The sequence below is a fragment of the Glycine soja genome, chromosome 14 (genome assembly GCF_004193775.1).
Source record: "Glycine soja cultivar W05 chromosome 14, ASM419377v2, whole genome shotgun sequence".
In the NCBI taxonomy this organism is placed as follows: Eukaryota; Viridiplantae; Streptophyta; class Magnoliopsida; order Fabales; family Fabaceae; genus Glycine; species Glycine soja.
The window spans coordinates 34,513,107-34,520,522 of NC_041015.1; the positions used below are offsets into that span (position 1 = coordinate 34,513,107).

At 41.0% G+C, this 7,416-nt stretch overlaps 1 non-coding gene across 1 annotated transcript; it reads left to right on the forward strand.

The window, feature by feature from the left end:
- Positions 1-5,418: 5,418 nt before the first annotated feature.
- Positions 5,419-5,525, forward strand: LOC114385545. The gene has a single exon (XR_003660914.1). It is a non-coding gene; the product is annotated as a small nucleolar RNA R71 (small nucleolar RNA).
- Positions 5,526-7,416: the final 1,891 nt, after the last annotated feature.

The window sequence follows — 7,416 nt, forward strand, 5'->3', positions numbered from 1 at the left end:
ATGATTATAATGATGGATGGCTCAAATTCTCACAAAGGTAAAATCATCACTTTCAAATTGAGCTTTCAAAACTATCATGACATGTAGAGAAGAATCAAGGATTTCAAGTCACAAAATGTCAAGAACTTTTATTTTCAAAACAATTACCCATTTCTTGAACATATCCTATAATTCAAAGAAAAACATGCAAAGTCGTACGTGCACATGAAATTGACCCAAAATATTAAACTGAAAATCCGACGAAACTAACAACATTAACAAATTAACACAACTAACAAATTAACAAAACCAACAAAACTAGCAAAACCAAAGAACACTCCCCCCCCCATACTTAAACAACACATTGTCCTCAATGTAGCACAATTAAAAGATTAAAAACAATTAAATCATCAAAGAGAATCGGACAAGTGTAATAAAAGCAAAGAAAGAGATAGGAAAAGAAAAACTCCCTAAGTCATGGTGGAGGAAGAGTAGGGTGGAGTAAGGAAGTCTCTTCCACCACTACGTCCACTAAAGAAGGGTTCGTGAGGAATGGCTTAAGTCGATGTCCATTGACCTTGAAGCTCTTGTTTGTGGAGTCGCTTTTGATCTCAACTGTACCATAAGGAAAAACATTAGTAACAACAAAAGGACCAATCCAGTTAGACCTCAACTTACCACTCATGAGTCCAAGCCTAGAATTATACAATAACACTTTTTGCCCAACCACGAAGTCTTTTTTAACTATCATGCTATCATGGAACTTCTTGGTCTTTTCTTTGTAGAACTTGGCATTCTCGTAGGCTTCTAGGCAGATTTCATCTAACTCACTCAGTTGCAACTTCCTTTCCTCGCCAGCTTGATCCATAGAGAAGTTGCAAGTCTTCACTGCCCAGTATGCTTTGTGCTCAATTTCCACTGGAAGATGACATGCCTTTCCAAAGACAACCCGATAAGGAGACATTCCTATGGGTGCTTTGTAGGCAGTCCGATGTGCCCAGAGAGCATCATCAAGCCTGGTACTCCAATCTTTCCTGCTTGGCTGCACAATCTTCTCTAGAATTCTCTTGATTTCCCTGTTAGAAATTTCTGCCTGTCCATTAGTCTGGGGGTGGTATGGTGTGGATACCCTATGTACCACCCCGTACTTTTTAAGCAGGGCATGCATTGTCCTGTTGCAAAAATGGGTTCCTTGATCACTAACAATTGCTTTAGGTACTCCAAACCTGCAAAACAGATTAGACCTGACAAAGTCTGCGACAACTTTAGCATCATTAGTTCTAGTGGGCTTGGCTTCCACCCATTTTGAAACATAATCAACTGCAAGGAGAATATAAACATAACCAAAAGAGACAGGAAAAGGACCCATGAAATCTATACCCCAGACATCAAACACCTCACAGAATAGCATAGGTTGCTGAGGCATTTGTTGTCGCCATGTAAGTGTATTTCCTGCTCTCTGACACTGCTCACAAGTGCTGCAAATCTTCCACGCATCTTTGAAGATGGTGGGCCAATAAAAACCACAATCAAGAACTTTGCGAGCTGTCCTTTGAACACCTAGATGACCTCCCGGTGCGGAAGAATGACAGAACTGCAGGATTGAGTCAGTCTCATGATCTGGAATGCACCGTCTAATGACCTGATCACTGCACAATTTCCACAAGTAGGGGTCATCCCAAATAAAATGCTTAGCATCACTTTTAATCTTATCTTTTTGGGCCTTAGATGCTAAGGGAGGAAAAACAGAGGCAACTAAATAATTGACAATGTTAGCAAACCAGGGAGTAGAAAGAGAGTCAGAAATACTATACAATATATACAAATGATCATCCGGGAAATCATCCAGAATAGGTGAATCTGCATCAGAGACACGTTCGATCCGACTCAAATGATCAGCAACTAGATTTTGTGCTCCGCTCCTATCACGGATCTCCAAGTCAAACTCTTGGAGCCAGAGCATCCATCGGATCAACCTAGGCTTAGAATCAGCCTTCTTCAACAAGTACTTTAGAGCTGCATGGTCAGTATAAACAATAATGCGAGTACCAAGCAAATAAGATCGAAATTTTTCAAGAGCAAAAACTATGGCTAGAAGCTCTTTCTCAGTAGTAGTATAATTTGCTTGGGCAGCATCTAAAGTCCTAGAAGCATAATATATCACCCTGGGCAATTTATCAATTTTCTGAGCAAGGACAGCCCCCAATGCATAATTTGATGCATCACACATAAGCTCAAAAGGGGCTGTCCAATCAGGTGCCTGGATGATGGGGGTGGTAGTCAACGCTCTTTTGAGGCAATCAAAAGCCTCTTTGCATCTGTCATTAAAGTCAAACTCCACCTTCTTTTGCAACAAGTTGGACAGTGGAAGGGCTACTTTGCTAAAATCCCTTATAAAGCGCCTGTAGAATCCTGCATGACCAAGAAAAGATCGCACCTCTCGCACACAAGAGGGGTAAGGCAATTGTGAAATAACAGAAATTTTTGCAGGATCTACTTCAATACCCTTATTGGAAATAATGTGGCCTAAAACTATACCTTGCTCAACCATAAAATGACATTTTTCAAAATTTAGAACAAGGTTAGTTTCAATGCATCTATTCAAAACTTTTTCCAAACTATTCAAACAACCATCAAAAGAGGATCCATATACAGTGAAATCATCCATAAACACCTCTATGCAATTTTCTAAAAATCACTGAAAATACTAATCATGCACCGCTGGAAGGTACCAGGGGCATTGCACAGGCCGAAAGGCATCCTCCTATAAGCAAAAGTGCCGAAGGGCAGGTGAATGTGGTCTTTTCCTGATCCTCAGGAGCAATAGTAATTTGCATATAACCAGAAAAACCATCAAGGAAACAGTAGTGGGATTTACCTGCCAGGCGTTCAAGCATCTGGTCAATGAATGGCAGGGGAAAATGGTCCTTTTTGGTAAGCTGGTTCAGCCTCCTATAGTCAATGCAGACTCTCCAACTGTTCTGCACCCGAGTAGGAATCAGCTCCTCCTTCTTATTTCTGATCACTGTGAGGCCAGTCTTTTTCGGGACTACCTGGACGGGACTCACCCATTGGATGTCGGAGATAGGATAAATGATTCCAACTTGCAAAAGCTTGGTTATTTCCTTCTTCACTACATCAAGAATCACCGTGTTGAGTCTTCTCTGTGGCTGTCTTACTGGTTTAGCTCCATCCTCTAAATTTATTCGATGCATACATGTGGATGGGCTAATACCAGGAATGTCCGCCAGGGTCCAGCCTATAGCCTTCTTATGCTTCTTGAGAACTGACAACAACTTCTCCTCTTGCTCATCAGCAAGGGAGGCAGATATAATCACTGGAAAACTCTTGCTATCATCCAAGTAAGCGTATTTTAAATTTGATGGCAGAGGCTTCAATTCTGGTGTGGTCGGCTGGACAGTGGTAGAAGGAGATGGTTTCTCAGCCTTTACCTCATAAAGAAAGTCAGAGGTATGTGTACTTCCTGAAACATGGTTAGTCCTATCTGACTCTATAAAATCAATCTCAAGAGGTAAAACACCACCACCAGGCATGCAATCAATATCACTCTCAGATTCACTCTCAGCATCAAATTCAGACATATGATCAAGTACAATTTCAGACTCAATGCATGAAGAGTGAGAGGCATGCAGATTAGAATAAAGATCAGTCATGTATTCATCAACAACATGGTCAATTATTTCAGCACGAAATACAGAAAGATCTTCAGATGGGTATTTCATAGCATCCAGAATATTAAAATGAACAGTTATATCACCAAACTCCATGGACAGTGTGCCTGCATAAACATCTATCTTAGTTCTAGCAGTTTTCATAAAGGGTCTGCCTAGAATGATGGGAACTGATCCTTGAGAAAATCCATCTTCCATATTCAAGATATAAAAATCAACAGGGAAAATCAGTTCACCAACTCTAACTAAGACATCTTCTATGAAACCAACAGGATAGGCAACACTTCTATTAGCTAAATGAATTACCACATCAGTTGACTGCAAGGGACCTAGAGATAGAGAATTAAAAATCGACAGAGGCATAACACTAACAGAGGCTCCTAAATCTGGCATGGCATTGTCAAACTTACTATTCCCTATAATACAAGGTATGTTGAATGTACCTGGATCTTTGCATTTTTCAGGAATTTGAGGAACAGATTTACCAATCAATGCGGAGACATTTCTGCCCATGCTAATTCGTTCACTTCCTTTAAGCTTCCGCTTATTAGTGCACAGCTCCTTCAAGAATTTGGCATATCTTGGAATTTGCTTTATTGCATCTAACAGAGGTATGTTTACCTCTACTTTTCTAAATGTTTCCAAGATCTCTTTCTCTGCCTCTTCCATTTTTTTGTTGGAAACTGCTCTTGGAGGGAATGGAAGAGGGGGAATGTGCTGCTTCTGCAAATCAGAATTACCTGTGGAAGAAGATTCACCTGCACAGAAATTGTTAGGTAGATTTTTGTCATCACCTTTTTCTGGAATAGAGTGAAGTTTGGCAGGTTCATTTGCAGATGAGGAAGGTGCTACGGGTTGAGGTCCTTGACACTGCTTTCCCGACCTCAATGAAATGGCACTGACATTTTTGGGATTTTGGACAGCTTGAGAAGGCAGCTTGTCAGAATTCTGGGACTGTTGTTGATTCAATTGAGTAGCCAATTGTCCCATCTGATTGGTTAAGCTCTGAATGGAGGCTCTGGTCTCTTGCTGAAACTGCATGTTCTGCATAGTCATTTGCTTCACAAGTTCTTCGAGGGAAGGTTGTGGAGGGGCCTCAACTGTTGGCTGTTTCTGGGGTTGTTGTTGTTGTTGGATTGGTGGAGGAATGTATGGTCTGCTTGGGCCAGCAGCATTTTGGAAGGAAGGAGCAGGCTGCTGTTGTTGTTGCTGAGGGCTGGACCATCTGAGGTTAGGGTGATTCCTCCATCCAGGGTTGTATCTGTTGCTGGAAAGGTCATAATTGCTCTGCTGTGGTTGATTTTGCTGCTGAGGTTGAGGAGGTCTATTGTAAATATTTGCAGCATAAGCTTCAGGCTGCTCAATTGCTCCAGGTTGCTGCATGGAAGGGCAAAGGTCTGTATGGTGGTCAGCAGAGGAGCACAAACCACAAACCCTTGCGACAGGTACAGATTTCTGATTCAAGGCCAGCTGGGTTACCAAGTTGACCAACGCATCCAGTTTGCCTTCAAGCTTCTTAGTTTCAGATGATGCAGATGGGTTTGTAGCTACCTCATGCACTCCTCTAATGACTATGGCATCATTTCTGGCGCTAAACTGCTGGGAGTTGGAGGCCATCTTCTCAATTAAATTTCTGGCTTCAGCAGGAGTCATGTCTCCAAGGGCTCCACCACTGGCAGCATCTATCATACTTCTCTCCATATTACTGAGTCCTTCATAAAAATATTGGAGAAGAAGCTGTTCTGAAATCTGATGGTGGGGGAAACTGGCACATAGTTTCTTAAATCTCTCCCAGTACTCATACAGGCTCTCTCCACTGAGTTGTCTAATACCTGAGATATCCTTCCTGATGGCTGTGGTCCTGGAAGCAGGGAAAATTTTTTCTAAGAATACTCTCTTAAGGTCATCCCAGCTCGTGATGGATCTTGGAGCAAGGTAATACAGCCAGTCCTTTGCCACTCCCTCTAATGAATGAGGAAAAGCATTCAGAAATATGTGATCCTCTTGGACATCTGGGGTTTCATGGTGGAGCAGACAATGTGAAATTCTTTCAAATGTTTGTGCGGGTCTTCACCTGCAAGGCCATGAAACTTTGGAAGCAAATGAATCAGTCCAGTCTTAAGAACATATGGGACATCCTCATCAGGGTATTGGATGCACAAGCTTTCATAGGTGAAATCAGGTGCAGCCATTTCCCTTAGAGTCCTCTCACGAGGTGGAGGTTGTGCCATGTTCTCAGAATGTGCAAAATCAGAATGCTCAGAAGCAGAATGCTCAAAATTATAATGCTCAAGATCAGGATGTTCAAAATCACCAATAACAGAATGCACAGATTCACCAGTTATGGAATGCTCAGAATGATCAAAAGGTATAAAATGATGCCTAACTAATCTATGAAATGTCCTATCTATCTCAGGATCAAAGGGTTGTAAGTCAGATGGATTGCCTCTAGTCATACACTACATTCAGCATGCACACAACTAGTTGCCTTGTCATGTAAATAAAGGTGTAGGTTTGAACTACAGCTACCCTCAAATGATATCCAAATGACTTGAAATTTTTGTGAGCAACCTTATAAAATGATGAGAAGATAGCACAAAAAATTTCAGACAAAAATTCAAAGTCTAACTATGAAAGCTAAAATTGGTAGGTTAAGAAAAATAAGTGAATAAAACTTGAAAAATAAAAAACTTTTGACAGAATCGCTTTTTTGGACGATGGAGACCTCAGCCGGCCATAGGCCAGCTGCCACGGCGTAGGAAATTTTTTTCTACCCCAAATGCATATATAATAATTGCGATTCTGATAACCGGAGCAAAAGTTATGGCCGTTTGAAGTTTTGACAAACACAAAATTTGCTAGTTTTTTGGAACTTTCAAATCTGACCAAACTAAAGGCTCTAGCTATTTTTCCCACAAAATATGGATTAAAAGAAGTTACCACAAAAAAATTCAGCCAAAAATAACAACCCTAGCTACTAAAACAAAAAAATCCCAATTAATTCAGCATGGGTGGTCGCTAAAATCCGTCTCTAATTGATTTCTACTACTACTCTGTTTTTCCGCAAGCTGATTTCTACTACTACTCTGTTTTCAAGCACAATCTTCACAGCAAAACACCCAAGACTGAAACAGGGGAAACGCTTAATGGTAAAACTGAAACAGAACACACATTAAACAAAATACCAGGACACTAATCAACACTAACACACATACTAACACAATACTAACAATTAAAACACGAAAGGATTAAACACACAACAGTAGCTAGCTATTATGAACCTTTGGACACTGCTCCCCGGCAACGGCGCCAAATTTGATCGAGGCCGTACCCGAATCAAATAAACATGAAAATGCAGTAACTAGGAAGTGATCCTAGGTCGTTTCCCAACGAGCAGTGACAAACCAAATGTTCATAATATACTTGCAGTAACAGTAACGATGGGGGGGGGGGGGGGGTTGGTTGTTTGGTAATTAAAGAGCAGAACAAATAAAATGGAATACGAAACTACTAATATTAAAAACGGGTTGTTTCCTCTGATTCAGAAGCCACTCTCTTATCCTGGGTTATGGAGAATTCGTCCCTAACAGTCAACCACTTAATCCAACCCTATTTCAATTTACTAAGCGAAAATCAACTTAGGGTTTTCAATACGTGATTAGGCACCCCATACACCAGTTAGCCCTTCGTCCATTAGCATGACGCAAGTTAGGCTCAGAGGCAATTAACGAACACGAAGCGTGCA